The sequence below is a fragment of the Coffea eugenioides genome, chromosome 8 (genome assembly GCF_003713205.1).
Source record: "Coffea eugenioides isolate CCC68of chromosome 8, Ceug_1.0, whole genome shotgun sequence".
Taxonomy (NCBI): domain Eukaryota; kingdom Viridiplantae; phylum Streptophyta; class Magnoliopsida; order Gentianales; family Rubiaceae; genus Coffea; species Coffea eugenioides.
The window spans coordinates 15378332-15395331 of record NC_040042.1 but is presented as its reverse complement, the minus strand read 5'-3'; the positions used below and the strand labels follow the sequence as shown (position 1 = coordinate 15395331).

The 17000-nt window shown below is 35.3% G+C and overlaps 1 non-coding gene across 1 annotated transcript; it reads left to right on the top strand.

Annotated features, from left to right (window-relative positions):
• Positions 1-5517: 5517 nt before the first annotated feature.
• LOC113781850 lies at positions 5518-5624 on the top strand. Its single transcript, XR_003469749.1, has one exon. It is a non-coding gene; the product is annotated as a small nucleolar RNA R71 (small nucleolar RNA).
• The last annotated feature ends 11376 nt before the right edge of the window (positions 5625-17000 follow it).

Below are 17000 nucleotides of genomic sequence, written 5' to 3'. Positions count from 1 at the left end.
CAATTCGGCTTAGACGATTATGGAGTACAAATGAAGATTTGTGAGTTGGGTAGAAGAGAAGAAGAAAAACGCGGCTGGAAAAATGGAAAAGTGAAGAAATGTTCTGGAAATCGCGTTTTTGAAGCAGAAAAATGAACCAAAAACGCGACTAAAAACGCGCCTTCAACGCGCGTTTTTAAATCCGCGTTTTCTGCACAAATCTCGCAGAATTTAAAACGCGGTTACGTATTAAAACGCGACTTAAAGTCGCGTTTATATGTGTCGCGTTTTCCAGTTTTGCTCAGGCGTGAAAACGCGACTTCCTCTAAAACGCGACTTAAAGTCGCGTTTTAAAGGCGCGTTTTCTGTTCTGCAGGCGCAGAATTGAAAACGCGATTCTGAGAAACGCGACTTATAGTCGCGTTTCCTTGGAAAACGCGTTTTCGGCTTCGATTTTTAGCAGAATTTCAACTTTTGAAAAATTACAAAAGGTATCCCAATGACTCAAAATGCATCATAGATCATTTGTTTGCCAATTTTAATCACTGGAACAAATGTAAAACATTAAAAACATGCATTTTACCCCTTTATAATGAATAAAAAACACCTTTAACGCAAATCGAGGGGTTGAGTTGTTTGATCACAGTTCGCCTTTTTCACCTCAAATGGTCATTCTTGCTTCCATTTGCCAACCCTATCACACAAAAACAACAAATTAACTAAAACACTTATTCAAACCACAAAATGACACCAATTTAACACATATAACATAAACATTGGGTTGCCTCCCAATTAGCGCTTTTGTTTATAGTCGTTGGCTCGACTCACACATTCAGTTTCTTAATTTGAAGAAGAGTCGCCCAAAAGACATATGAGTCCTTTGGGTACGATTTCACCTGCCAAGTAGGGTTTCACTCGTTGTCCATTGACCTTAAACCTTTCATTTCTTGAATTTGCCACTTCAACCGCTCCATAGGGAAATACTTGAGTGACTTCAAATGGTCCAGACCACCTTGACTTCAATTTTCCTGGAAATAACCTCAGGCGTGAATTGAATAAAAGCACTTTTTGCCCTACCTGAAATTGTTTAGGAATAATGTGCTTGTCATGCCAATATTTGATCTTTTCTTTGTAAATTTTGGCATTTTCATATGCATGTAACCGGTGTTCCTCCAATTCACTCAACTCAAGTAATCTCCTTCCACCTGCAAGATTAAAATCTATATTAATTGCTTTAATAGCCCAATAAGCTTTATGTTCAATTTCTACAGGTAAGTGACAAGCTTTTCCATAGACTAAACGATACGGCGACATCCCTAAGGGAGTCTTAAATGCCGTTCGGTAAGCCCATAGTGTGTCATCTAGCTTTGTAGCCCAATCCTTGCGTGATTTATTCACAGTTTTCTCCAAAATGAGCTTTATCTCACGATTAGCTAGCTCCGCTTGTCCATTGGCTTGAGGATGGTACGGGAGTGATGTCTTGTGCCTACAGCCATATTTAAACAATAAGGAATCCAGTTGTTTGTTACAAAAATGTTTTCCTTCATCACTTATTATGGCCTTAGGTATACCAAATCTACAAAAAATATTCTTTTTAAGGAATCGGAGTACAACCTTAGAGTCATTAGTAGGTGAAGCGATTGCTTCTACCCATTTAGAAACATAATCCACTGCTACTAAGATGTACTTATTATTAAAAGAGCTTGGAAATGGTCCCATAAAGTCTATACCCCATATATCAAATAATTCAACTTCTAAGAAGGTAGTTAGGGGCATTTCATTCTTTCGAGATATATTTCCAGTTCTTTGGCATGCATCACAACTTTTAACATATTCCCGAACATCTCGATACATAGTTGGCCAATAAAATCCTGATTGCCATACCTTTGCCACAGTTTTTGAGGTGCTAAAATGTCCACCTGTTTCAAGGTTATGACAATGATATAAAATATTATGTACCTCGTTTTCGGGAATACATCTACGTACCATACCATCGGCACAATGTTTATACAGCAATGGTTCCTCCCAAAAGTAACTTTTGACATCATGTAAGAATTTCTTCTTTTGATGGTAATTAATTCCCTTTGGAATCTCTCCACTTACCAAAAAATTAGCAATATCAGCATACCATGGAGAATTGATAATTGCTAGGACAAACTCATCCGGGAAATTCTCTTGAATAGGAATTTGATCCTTGACTGGAATATATTCTAGGCGTGATAGATGATCCGCTACTAGATTCTCTGTTCCCTTTTTGTCTTTTATTTCCACATCAAATTCCTGCAATAAAAGAATCCACCGAATTAGTCTTGGTTTTGCATCTTTTTTATGTAACAAATATTTAAGAGCCGCATGGTCCGTATATATAATAACTTTAGATCCTACTAGATAAGATCTAAATTTATCCAAAGCAAATATCACTGCCAATAGCTCTTTTTCTGTGGTTGCATAATTGAGTTGTGCTTCATTTAGCAACTTGCTAGCATAGTAAATGACGTGCAACCGTCCTTCTTTCTTTTGTCCCAAAACTGCTCCAACCGCATAATCACTTGCATCACACATCAATTCAAATGGTAGTGACCAATCAGGCGAAGTTATAATTGGGGCCGAAATCAATTCCTTCTTCAACCTTTCAAATGCAACCAAACAATTGTCATCAAATTGAAAAGGAGTATCTTTACATAATAAATCACATAATGGCTTTACTATTTTAGAAAAATCTTTAATAAAACGTCTATAAAAGCCAGCATGTCCTAAAAAACTCCTTATCCCCTTGACATTGCTTGGGGGTGGCAATTTTTCGATGACTTCTATTTTGGCTTGATCCACCTCAATTCCCTTGGAGGAAATCTTGTGTCCTAAAACAATTCCTTCTTTTACCATAAAATGACATTTCTCCCAATTCAGTACAAGATTTGTTTCCTCGCATCTCTGCAAAATCAATTCCAAATTATGAAGACACTGATCAAAAGATGAACCATACACAGAAAAATCATCCATAAATATCTCCATAATTTTCTCAATATAATCAGAAAAAATAGCCATCATGCATCGTTGAAAAGTTGCGGGAGCATTGCATAACCCAAATGGCATTCTTCTAAAGGCAAAAGTGCCATAAGGACATGTAAATGTGGTCTTCTCTTGATCCTCTGGAGCTATAGCTATTTGATTATATCCTGAAAAACCATCAAGAAAACAGTAAAATTCATATCCGGCTATTCGCTCCAATAATTGATCAAGAAATGGTAGGGGAAAATGATCTTTTCTTGTTACCGTATTTAACTTACGATAATCGATACACACTCTCCACCCTACCACAAGTCTAGATGGAATTAATTCATCATTTTTACCCACGATTGTAGTCATTCCACCTTTCTTTGGTACCACATGAATTGGACTAATCCAAACACTATCGGAGATAGGAAAAACTATACCTGCGTCAAGCCATTTAAGAATTTCATTTCTTACCACCTCTTTCATGTTTGGATTGAGTCTTCTTTGTGTTTCCACCACTGGTTTGCAACCGTTCTCCAATAAAATTCGATGCATGCATATAGAAGGACTTATACCTTTAATGTCTGAAATTGTCCATCCAATTGCCTTCTTACGCCTTCTTAGAACTCTTAACAACTTTGCACACTGTTCATCATCAAGGTCAGCACTAACAATTACAGGTAAAGTTTTATTTTCTCCAAGAAATTCATACCTTAGATGAGTCGGAAGTGGCTTGAGCTCTAACTTTGGAGGTTCAATTTCTGAAGGTTGTGAAACCCTTTTCCTTGGCCAAGACTTTCATACAAATTACCCCTTTTATAAGGTGCTTGAAAATCCAAGTACTTGGCCAATTCTTCAATTTCTTCACAAACATCTTCTTGCTTACCTAAACTCATTAAACAATACTCAAGAGGATCTAAGTCAAAGTTGACTTGACTCATCTCTTGGGTTAGTTTATCAATTGTGCCAATAGAATAAGCATGATCGGTAAAAGAAGGGTATTTTTCCATTTCATTCAAATTAAATTCTACCTCTTCTTCACCTACTTGAAACTTAAGTTTGCCATTTTTTACATCAATAATAGTACCTGCAGTAGCTAGAAATGGTCTACCTAGAATAATTGGCATAGATATATCTTCTTCCATATCTAATACCACAAAATCCACTGGAATGATAAATTTTTGAACTTTTATCAATACATTCTCCAACACTCCCAATGGATATCTAATAGACCGATCCGCTAGTTGCAAAGTGATATTAGTGCGTTTAAGCTCATGCAAACCCAATTGTCTAGCCACCGTTAAAGGTATTAATGATACACTAGCACCAAGATCACACAATGCCTTAGAAAAATCAACGTTACCTATGGTGCAAGGTATAGAAAAACTCCCCGGATCCTTCAACTTCGGTGGTAGCTTATTTTGAATAATTGCACTACATTCCTCCGTTAATGCTATTGTTTCGCAGTCTTCCAACTTTCTTTTTCTAGTCATGATTTCCTTGAGAAATTTCGCATAAGATGGAATCTGCAAAATAGCATCGGCAAAAGGAATGTTAATGTGCAATTGTTTGAAAAGTTTAACAAATTTTTCAAAATCTTTATCAAACTTATTTTGCTTTAATCTTTGTGGAAATGGAACCGCAGGGGGTATTGGAATGGTAGTGGAAGATGATGGTTGCTTTTCTCTTGGATTCTCCCGCCTATTTTCCTCCACAATCGCCTCTTGGTTCCTCTGCTTTTCTTCTTGTTTTTCATTCTCATCTTTCTCAACTTCCTTCACTGGAGGATCTTCTAATTGTCTACCACTACGAAGAGTAATGGCTTGCACCTGCTCCTTAGGATTGACCTCTGTTTTGCTAGGTAATTCTCCTTGATTTCGATTATTCAAAGAACTAGCAATTTGACCAATTTGGACCTCTACATTCCTGTACATTGTAGTGAGTTGATCCAGTCTCCCTTCTACTCGTTCAAATCTGTCCGAAGTCACCTTAGCAAGTTTTTCCACCGCGATCTCCCAACTTGGTTTAGTTTCAGCCTGTGGTTGCCTTGGTTGAAATCCCGGCGGATTGGTTGGCCTTTGTTGATTTCCTTGATCCTTCCATCCGAAGTTTGGATGATTTCTCCATCCCGGATTGTAAGTATTCGAGTAGGGGTTATTTTGAGCATTACGATTGTAATTATTGACGAATTGTACCTGTTCAGAATCGACACACTCATTAGTATCATGTTCACCTCCACATACAGAACAGCATGCTACATGTGCATTAGATGAACTTGGACCTTGTCTACTTAGCAATTTCATCACATTATTCATTTGAACACTCAGCATATTGAGAGTGTCCATTTCTATCATACCTGCGTGACGTCTTGTATTACCTCTCTCATTGGCCCATTGATAGTTATTTGCTGCCATTTCTTCTATCAAATTATGAGCTTCTTGGGGTGTTTTTCCCATTAAAGCTCCACCTGCAGCTGCATCAATAATAGTTTTAGTGGAGAAATATAAACCATTATAAAAGGTTTGTATGATTAACCACTCCGGCAGTCCATGATGTGGACATTTCCGAAGCAAATCTCTAAACCTTTCCCATGCCTCATATAATGATTCACCTTCCAATTGGCTAAAACTAGTGATATCCATTCTAAGCTTAGCAGTCTTACCTGGTGGAAAATACTTATTTAAGAATGCTCTTGATAATTCATCCCATCCAGTGAAAGTATTGGGAGCATGAGAGTGTAGCCAAAGTTTGGCCTTATCTCTTAATGAAAATGGGAACAATCTTAGCCTTATAGCATCATCACTAACTCCATTCATTTTAATTGTATCACAAATTTCCAAGAATGTAGCTAAGTGTGTATTAGGATCTTCTACTGCATTACCTCCAAATTGAGATTGTTGAACCATTTGGATAAGTGATGGTTTAATCTCAAAGTTGTTAGCATTTACCGCAGGCCTTGCTATGCTCGTTTGTGAACCTTGTGTTCCCGGTATAGTAAAATCTCGCAGAACTCGCCTATTTAGGTCATTTTCAGCCATTTCTTCTTCAAATGGTAATTCTATCAAGATATCTTCTATTGGCTGCCAAACCTCTTGTTCCTCTTGATGCAGTGTATTCCTCCTTTGTCTCCGCAATGTTCTTTCAATTTCAGGATCAAAATGTCCAACTTCTCTATTTGATCGGTGCATGCACTACAAATAAAAATAAGAGAAATTTTTGTAGTTTTAATTCAACAACTTGGATAAAAACAATGAAAATGTCTAAATTAATAGAGATGACTAGGCCCTAATATTGCCGCTCCCCGGCAACGGCGCCAAAAACTTGACGGGTTTTCACTTTAAGTGCAAGTTTAATTCCGATTTTACACCCGTTGGACTGCAAGTATACAGGTCGCAATTTTAGTACAAGATGCGTATCGGGTCGATCCCACGAGGAGCAATTTAAACAATTACTAAGCCCCTGTTCTCTCTATTATTTAGACTTACAATTAATTTTTGAGCAGAGAAAGTCTAATGCTGTAATCTACAAATCTGATATACAAATCTAGTTTAACAAATGCTGAATGCAAATAGAGAAATTTCACTTAATGAAGATTCTAGGGATGTAGATTCCACTTATGGCATAAACTACACAAATGAATGGATTTACTTCTTGCTATTATTCTTGCTTAACCAGAGATTTATTTCCAAGATTACCAAGTCTCATTTTCATGATGAAATGGCTTAGAGCAATATAGATTTCCCTATTTTCATGGTGAAATACTACTACTACTCCGTTTTATTTCATGAAATGCTCAATAATCCACCTAAGTGTATCTCTATTTTCATGAACATACAACTCAAGCACTACTCATGTGTTTCAATTGTTATTACCAATTCTCATTGAATAATAACACTATAAACATGCTATTGGTGATCAATCAATAACAAGAAATCACAGCTACACAAGTAGACAAGTTAACTCAAGATATAACAAGTGTAAATCACATTCAATTAGTATTATTTAGCCATAAGTTTCATCTACTCCCTAGATGAAGGAGTTTAGCTACTCATGAATGATTTAACAATCAAATTCACAAGTTTATTACTGCAAAACATCATAAAGTACAAGTATAAGAAAGATAAAAGAAAGCTTAGCCAATTGAAGGTGAAGCTCTCCAATTCCTGCTATGTTCTTGCACAATATGATTACAAGTGAAAACTCTAAATGCTTCTCTAAGAACTCTTAACTAGAGAGAAAACTTGTTGCAAGAAGGAAAACTAGCTACGTCTGGTCATCCAGGCTTCTCCCCTGTATTTCTGCATAAAAGGTGGTAGAAATTCCATTCCTCTCACTTCATAATTTCCTCCACTCAGATTTTGTAAAAAGAAGTCAAAGATATGATGTTTCCTTTTGTCCACACTCATTTGGTCTTCTCTTTTATTGCAGAAGCATGTGCACCGAATTCCCTTGCATCTTATAGCTGGAAAGTGGTATGCACACAAGAGAATTGACTGAGTCAAATTGCAGAATTTCGGCTATAAAACGCGCCTACACAAAACGCGGTATAAACTCGCGTTTTTTCTACTCGCGTTTTCACTCTGGCCTTATTTCAACTGCGATTTTCTCCATGATAAAGGCCAAACTAGCTTTTGTGCAAAACACAAAAGTTGTAGCCCTTTGAGTTAGCTTTCCAATGCTTCAAGAATCATCCAAATCGGAGCATTGTAGCCTGAGATATGATCGAAATACTGTCACCTGTTCAAACCTCTGTTTTAACTTCCGACCACAGAATGCAGCTTCTGTATTCCAACGTTTTGCCCATGAAGATGGCAGAAATGGATTTCGATGTCTTCATACGAATTGTAGGTCTCTTTCTTAGCTTTAAAATGGTATAAAGATCACCTCAATCCGATAAGTGTAGCTCCAGATATGGTCAAAATACTGAAGAGTGTCAAAACTGACTTGTATTGCATTTCCTCACTTGAACGTTTTTCACTTCATTCTTCTTGTTGCCACTTGAATTCATCACCAAATCTCTATTTTTTACCTCATTTGACATCCTTTGGTGATTGAATCATCATTCCTGCATAAAAATGAAGTTTTTACCATTAAAATCAATAGAAATGCAATATTATCCACTTTTACCAAAAATATATAATTTTACCAAAAACCTCTTTATTTTATTTATAAAACTAAATAATCAACTCAAAATTAACTAATAAAATCCACTTAAAAATACGTAAAATAAACTCTTATCAATCCTCTTTGAGACTAAACAAAAGATGATCCTAAAAGTTGGGGTATCACATAAACACAAAATCCAGAACTTGCATATTAACCATATTTAAGATTCCAATACAAAAGATAAAGAGTTGGATTAGAGATAACCCATGTCACTTGAGCTTCAACTCCTCCTTCTTCATCTCCATCTTCATCCTAATCTAGCTAATACACAAGAAGGATGAACTAACTAGCTAAACTATCCTACACTAAGGGAATGGAAAAACTACATTTCTGCAGACTCCAAGCTTCTCCCGTATGATGTCTGACCTCTATTTTCTCTTTGCCTATAAATTGATCGGAAGCTCCATTTTTCACCGTTACATCTCCTCTTGATTGATTTTCAAATCTTCATTTTTGTTAAGAAAGACTTTGAACTTTGGCTATACCTCTTCCTTTTTGTCTTCTAAAGCATGTGCAGCCGAATTGCCTTACCAAAAATAGCTGGAAAGTGGTGTGAACATAAAAGAAATGGCTGAGCAAATTGCAGAATTTCGGCTACAAAACGCGACTTGACAAAACGCGGCTTCAAGCCACGTTTTGTTGACTGGCATTTTCAACTCTATGCTTTTGGCCTCACTTTAACTGCGATTTTCTCTATGATGGAGACCGAACTAGCTTTTGTGAAAAACACAAAAGTTGTAGGCCTTTGAATTAGATTTACAATGATTCAAAAATCATCCAAATTAGAGTTTTTTAGACTGAGATATGATTGAAATACTATCACCTGGTCAAACCCCTATTTTCAACTTTGGACAGCAGTGTTGAATTTTTGTATTTCGACCTTTTGACTAAGAAAACGGCTGAATTGGATTCTGATGTCTTCATACCAAATTTAGATCTATCTCTTAGCTTTAAATGGTATAAATATCACCTCAATCCAATATGTTTAGCTCCAGATATAGTCAAAATACGAAAACGTGTCAAAGTTGTTTTCACTTGCATTTATTCAATTCACTTCATTTCTTCTTTATCACTTAAATTCATCACCAATTATCCACTTTTCTCCTCAATTGACATCCTTTGGTGATTGAATCATTAATCCAGCATGAAAATGAAGTTTTAACTATTAAAATCAATAGAAATGCAATGTTAGCCACTTTAATGTAAAATGTAGATTTTTACCAAAACCTTAGTTATTTTAGTTATAAAACTAAAAAATCAAACCAAAATTAACTAATAAAATGTATTTAAAAATAAGTAAAATAAACCCTTATCACCAATATCACTTCAATCACCATAAAACAACAACAATGAAGCAATATCCTCAAGTCAGCTACCTCATAGGCCACCTCAAGACCACTAGCTTAGAAAATAAAGCAAGATAAATGTTTCCTCAAGTCCGCTAGCCTATAAACTTGATTAGGGTTTCAAACCCATGAAAACTAACCATCAATCTTTGTATAAATTGAAAGATTAAAGAAGATGAAGTGGTTACCCTTTAAACCCTAGATGAAGACCAGATTTTTCACCAAAATTTCACCAAGAAACTCCACAAGGTTGCTCCTTTCTTCTAGCTAGAGTCAAATTCCAAGAGGTTCGTTGGTTGGATGAAGAACTTGAGCAAGATTGGAGCAAGAAGAATGAAGTTTTTCTCTTCCCTTTTCTTTCCTTATGTTCGGCCAAGAGAGAGAGAGTGAGGGAGGGTTTGTGTGTTGATTCTTGGAGAGCAGGAATGAAGGAAAGCTAACTTATAAGTTTTGTGCAAAAGTCAACTTTCAATAGTGTAATGCACTGCCACTTTCTCTCTTGTTTTCTACACTTATACACTAATCCTCTAAGGTAATTCCTCTAACACTACAATTACTCATACTTACTAGTCTAGCATTAATTCTCCAAGATCACTACCCTCTCGGATCGAATATTGCCTCAATAAACGTGTATTCGCTATTACTTACTAAACAAACCGCAGAAAAATTAAATTTACTAACAAGAAGCTTTAAAAATATAAATGAGACATGGTTCCATATAAATGGATTTAAAATGGTTGAAATAAATTATTTGGAGAAAACGGTTGAATAAATGATTAAATGAGCCAGTAAAATAAAATAAAAGTAAGTAAAATTCGGGTTCTCACAAAATCAAGATAGTTTTAGTGGGTTATATGGGCTTTAGGGTTATTAAGATTTTTTATTAGTAAAATTATTTCGAACTCTCTTGTGTTTTACTTTTAGGCGTTTTTGGGTCTAAGAATACTTCCCTAAGTGTTTTGTATTTCTCCTTTTCATAGTGAAATTCTACTCCTCTTTTGCTCGTGGATGTAGAACAATTTGATCAAATTACATAAATTTCTGTGTTCTTATTTTCATTTACTTTTGCTTTGTTATTTGACTTTTGGAATTGTCAAGTATGCTTTGTTCAATTTCCTGAGACCAGACCTAACAAACTGGTATCAGATCATCTTCAAAGACTTTAGGTTTTGTGGCAACACTGATAATAACAAAAATTGTTGTCGATAAATTTGACAGGAATGTCAATTTCGGGATGTGGCAGCTCAAATTGGAGGCCATTTTTGTTCAAGATGGAGTTGATTTAGTGATAGAAGGAATTGAGAAAAAATCAGAGGATGTGACATATACGAATTTTACTGAAATGGATAAGAAGGTTAAGTCCAGTATTATTTTAAATTTCTCTAACAAGATTTTGCAGGAAGTAGCCATTAAGATTTCAGTTAAGGCCATGTGGGACAAGTTTAAATCTTTATATATGAAGAAGACAGTTGAGAATTGACTTTATTTAAAGTATAGTCTGTATATGTTTTGGATGACTGAAGGTACATCTATACTCTCATATTTTGATAAATTTGATTCCGTTATTATGGATTTGGAGATCATAGATTCAAAAATTGATGATGAGTATTAGACCCTATTACTTTTGTGTTCCCTTTCCCAATCTTTTAAATATTTTTTCGATACTATGATTTATGAAAAAATAATTTTGCATCAGAAAATCTAAGGAGTAAATAGACAGGGACATTACCGGAGAAATTATTGAAGATCAAGCAGAAGGCCTAGTTGGTAGGGGCATAATTGATAAAAGAAAATTTGACCGTAATAGATCTAAATTTAAATCTAAATTCAAACATATAAATTTGTAGTGCAATTATTATCACAAAATGAGGTACAATAAGGCAAACAGTTTTATGTTAAAAAAATAAATTAAAGTAAAAAGGGAAACTTGGTGAGAAGAATACTGAAATTGTTGAACCTCGTGTTGCAGTTGATGAGAGTAATGAAAATATTTTCTTTGTGACTGATGGCAGGACAAAATCTAAAATGAATGAATTTTACATTTAGGGTATTTTTATTACATGTGTCCCAATAGAAATTTATTTTTCACTTATGAATATTATAATAGTAGAATTATGATGGCAATAATGCTATTTGTGATGTTGTTGGTAAGGGTACAATCCAATTTAAATGTATGATGGTATTGTGAGAACTCTCATTAATAATAAAGTTGTTCCTAATTTGAAAAAAATATTTATCCCTACGGACACCCTAGAGGTGATTGGGTGCAAATACACAGTTAAAAATGGAATTATGAAGGTTTGTAAAGATGCTCTTATTGTTATGAAAATTTGCAGGTCTGGTAGTTTGTATATTTTGGAGGGATCTATTTTCATAGGTTCGGTTTCAGTCTCGTCATCATCTTTGTCTGATACTGACATCACCAAATTATGGCAAATGCATTTGGGGCATATGAATAAGAAAGGTTTGGACATACTAAATAAGAGGGGATTCCTTTGTAGGCAAAGTATTGGACCATTGAAATTTTATGAACACTATATTTTTGAAAAGTGGAAAAGAGTCAGTTTTAGTTCACTAGCAATTCATAAGATGAAAAGTACTCTTGATTAGACTCATTCCTATTGATGGGTTCCAACTCATATTCCATCTAAGGGTGGTGTCAGATATACATTGCTTTTCATTGATGATTATTTAAGAAAGATTTGGATTTATTTTCTTAAACATCAAAATGATGTTTACCTAATTATCAAGAAATGAAAAGTTTTGATTAAGGAACAAAAAGGTAAACAGATTAAGCATGTAAGGACTTGTAAACTTCCTTATATTATTCTTAAAATTCCCTTTAATTTGGAATTTATTACTTTACAATAACTTTACTACACATTCACTTCCCCAATAGTTACAAATAATCATAGAAACAAGAGTTTCCTTTTTACTTTCATTGCTATGATAAATTAGGGTTTTTATGTCTTTTCGTAGTATGAGTAATCGGTACGGTGTGTGTATTAAATTTAGTGATTAAGGATGAGTTTTAGATGATATTAAATGTGTGATTAGAAATGCTAACACTAAGTGAGTGAATCATACATTAAAACACTAGTATACGCGATTTAAGGAAAAACGGTTGGAACCGACGGGTATCGTTCTCTACCGATGGAATGCACCACTTGACCACCACTTTATTACCTTAATCCCCTTGTTTTTACTTGACTAATCAGCCCTAAATTACCCCTTAATCCAGCCATCTTTGTTGACTAAGGAAAAGGAAAGAAAAGAAAAAAAATGAGATTGAATCCTAAGGTGACAAGTGGCAACCATCCAATGGTTGTTTGACCAATTAATTTCCTATCATCTTATAACCAAATTAACCTCATTTCTTCACCATTTCTGGCTTGTTGGGCGAAATTTTGAGGGGAGAAAAACACAAGAGAGAAAACTCCAACTTTCACCTTGAATCCATCTTGTTTGAGTGAAAAATCAAGAAACTAAACCGATTAATCCTTTCTTTGAGAACTTGGGAAGCTTGCTGTGCTAAAACTTTACAAGGAGAGGTGGTGGATATCTCTTACAAGCATCTTAGTGAGGTATATTGGCTATCCATCATCTTTATTTCCCTTAATCTTGCTTAAGTTGCTACACAACTCATATTCTTGGTTAATTGATAGCTATGCAAGTAGTTTTGATGATTATGGAGAATTTGTGAGTTAGGGTTTTGACTTGTTCAGCTATATTTCTTCTTGTTTAGATAGAATATGATGTGAATAAGCTTAGATAAGGAGGTGAAGTAGTGTTTCAAGCTAGAATTGTGAGGATTAGCACTTGATGCATGAATTCCAGTTTTTCGGTTTTGCATTGCCCTGTTCTGACCATGATCAGTTGGCCATGATGAAGGCCGAATCAGCCTTAGGTTAAAACATAAAAGTTGTACAAAATGATGTTTTATAGCTTCCTGTAAAATTTCAGCTCAATCCAATCACTGTATCATGTGAAATGACAAAATTAACCTTGCTGCCATAGGTATAGTTTTGTGGACAGTTTTGACATTTCTCCATTCTGGCTGCATTTTTTCACCTTGATCTGTATCAAATTAGTCTTTGGCCAAAACATGAAACTTGTAGCCTTATGTTTCAGCTTTCCAACACAACTGAAAACACCTCAAACGGAATTTTGTAGCCTGAGTTATTGTCATTTGAATTCAGTACTGACAACCATACTGACAATGACATTTTGGTTCTGTAATCTGTATTTTTGACCTAGATAAATTGTGAACTGGATTGAGTGGTCTTCATGAAAGTTGTAACCCTTTGTCTTAGCTTCGCAGCGGTATAAAATTCACACCAATCTGATAAACGTAACTCTAGTTGTGACTAAAATGTTATAAGCTGTCGAATCTGCCATTTAGTCTTTTGCCTTCAAAACTTGATTTCCGATTGGATTATTATACTTGTGTTGTACTTGGATGATTGTGGAGCCTATTGAAGGGCTATGTTGGTGATATTGTTTGTGTGTGTTTTGGGGGCTGAAATGAGAAAAACAATGAAGCCATAAATGGCTGAAAAATAGGCAAAAACAAAGGGCGTGCTGCCCAAATTTTCACTCGAAAGATAGATAGATATACTCACGATTTGAGTAAGGGTTTGAGGACGAATCGAACTTGAATCATTTAGGGTATTCAAGTTTTGTTTCATAGAAGTCAATAAGTTAGCATTCGACCGAAACTTGTACCCTTGGAAAACATGAAAGAACGACTACTCGAAACACATTTTCTCCATTCCTTCGACTCAAATGGTATTTCAAAGTATAATTGCTTTAAATTTCCAAAGTTTTAAGAGTGAGTATAAGTTTTACGAATACTCTCTAAATGAGTTTCAATTACTTGATTCTCGTTAAACGAAACGTTTAGGTTTCGAACCTTAGTTACTTTTGAAAGCTCTTAAACAATATTTTTATCGCAGATTTGGACTCCAAACCCGAAGTGATACCCGAACGTGACCTGTAAAGGCACTACATCTTTTGGTGAGTGCTTTCAAATACCAAATTGAACTCGATACTTGTGTTTAATACGTGACCAATGTGATTACATGTTATATAAGTGGACTGATAGGGCAAGAGTGTACTTTATCGCAATTGCCCTAATGTAATTTGTTCTTGTTCATCGATTTCAATTGAATTGATATACATGCATATGAATTATATATTGTCTGGAATTCCAGAAACCCTGTGGCTAGTTAATCGAGTCGAGCCGGCAAGGGCCTGGTCGATTAGGTAACGAACCCTGGGTAGTTAGTGATGTCGAGTGGAGTGTTATCTCCTCGACTAATCGGTATACTCGAGTATTACCACCAGTGTTTATCGTGGAGTTCGGGCCCGGTAAGGGGTTTGGTTGGTGGACGGAGATTGGAGTTAAGTGGTGTTCTACAGGACTAGTTACTTTATTTGAAAGTTGACGGAGTGTCAACTACCACTCGATCAATCTACGGTGGAGCCAATTTACAAGAGCAACTGTATCCTTTTACGTGAAATGCTGAATATTTATTGTTTGGCTATATGAAATGTTATTGCTCACTTTCTCGACTTGTTATGCTCGCTATTTCACTCTCATGTTATATTTACTGTATTTAATGGGCAATTTGCTATTTGGAACATTACTGAGCTTTAGCTCATTCCACGCCATTTGTTTTCCTTACAGGGGGTACGAGCGAGACGTGAGACGTGTACAGACTAGCGTAGTCTAGTTGTTTTTGAATTTTGTAATTGTACTCGCACGAGTCGCTCGATTAGGGTTGAATATATTGGGAACTTAAATCTTTTGATGTATTTGGGATTGTATGGATGGTTGAGATAGAAATGAATGTATTTGTATGTTCCAAACTTGGGAACTGTTATTTCGCTTATTATTGAGGTTGCACCCTATTTTATTTGATGTGAGTGAGTGAGTCCTGGCGAGAGCTAGGCAGGCGACCCGCCGAATCCTGGGGTACGCCCCAAGGGGAGGTGGGGCCGTCACAAAGCAGCTTAGAACAGATAATGATATGAAATTTTGTAAAGAAAATTTTGATGAATTCTGCAAGAATGAAGGAATTGTTTGGCATCGCACTGTCAGGATGATACCTCAATAAAATGGTATAGTCAAACGTATGAATAGAACACCTTTTGAGAGAGTAAGGTGTATGATTTCTAATGCAGGGTTGACAAAGGACTTTTGGGGAGAAGTGATCTCTATGGCTTGTTACAATGTCAACCGTACCCCTTTTGTAACTCTTGATTTCAAAATTTTTGAGAAAATTTGGTTAGATGCACCTACTGATTACTCTGATATAAAAATTTTTGGGTATCCAACATACATGTATATGAATAATAGAAAATTGAAGTCTCGACTTAAAAAGTGTATTTTTCTTAGGTAGAGTGAAAAGGTATAGGTTGTGACATCTTGATTATAAATTTCCAAAATTTATGATCAGTGGAGATGTTCCTTTTGATGAATCATCCATGTTATTTTCAAGGAATCTTTTGGTTTTTGTCATGTAGATGATAGTATGTAGAAATAGGTAGTTTGAGATTGCCAGTTCTAGTTCTTCTATTCAATAAATGCTAGTAGACGCACCTGAATCTATTGATAAAAAAATTCAGAAGAAGAGTAATATTTCATAGTCAAAGATAGACTAGGAAGGGATATTCAACCACCGTAAAGATATGCAAATTTGCTTACATATGTTTTGTCTATTGTAGAGGAAATTAATGAAATTTGTGAGCCTACTATCTATTCAGAAAAGTTTCTTGTGATGATTATGCTAGGTGGTTGATTGTGATGAATGAAGAAATTGAGTCTTTCTACCAAAATGGAACTTGGGTTATTGTGAAGTCCCCTTCAAATAAGAAAATTATCAGATACAAGTGGATCTTCAAGAAGAAGGAAGGTATTCTAGAGATTGAAGTTACACGGTACAAAGTACGCTTGTGATATGAACATAGGATCCAATGAATCATGTTCAAGTCATACAGGAGGTTGATCCACTAGAATTCATCAAATCATCCATTGGATTTCTCAAATTCGAGATCCCTTCTTTGATTTCCTTAGTTTCCTTAGTTTTAGTCGTTTATGTTAGTTATAAGTCTTTGTCGCTTGTTTAATGGTTGGTTAAGTATCGTTTGCTTTCTCAACATTCTAGCCATGTGTTTAGTTAACATAGCTAATTTTTTCAAATTTAATTAGGATTTTTGAGTCTTGTAAAGGCTATAAATATAAGTCTGAAGTCCAACACTTTTTCATAAGTATGAATAAATAAAGAAATTTTTCAGCAACACTTGTGTGTTCACGTTTTCTCTTGTCTAAGAAATTCTTACTTGAATACTTGAGAGAGATTCTTGAGTTTCAATTTAATTTATCAATCTAAAAACACACTAGATTATGGCGTTACTCTACCAACCAATCTTGGTTCACTAAGTTATTAGATTGTGGGTGAACATTTTATCTTAGTTCGTAATCTTGCGATTTAGAAGGGTCAAGGGTTATTC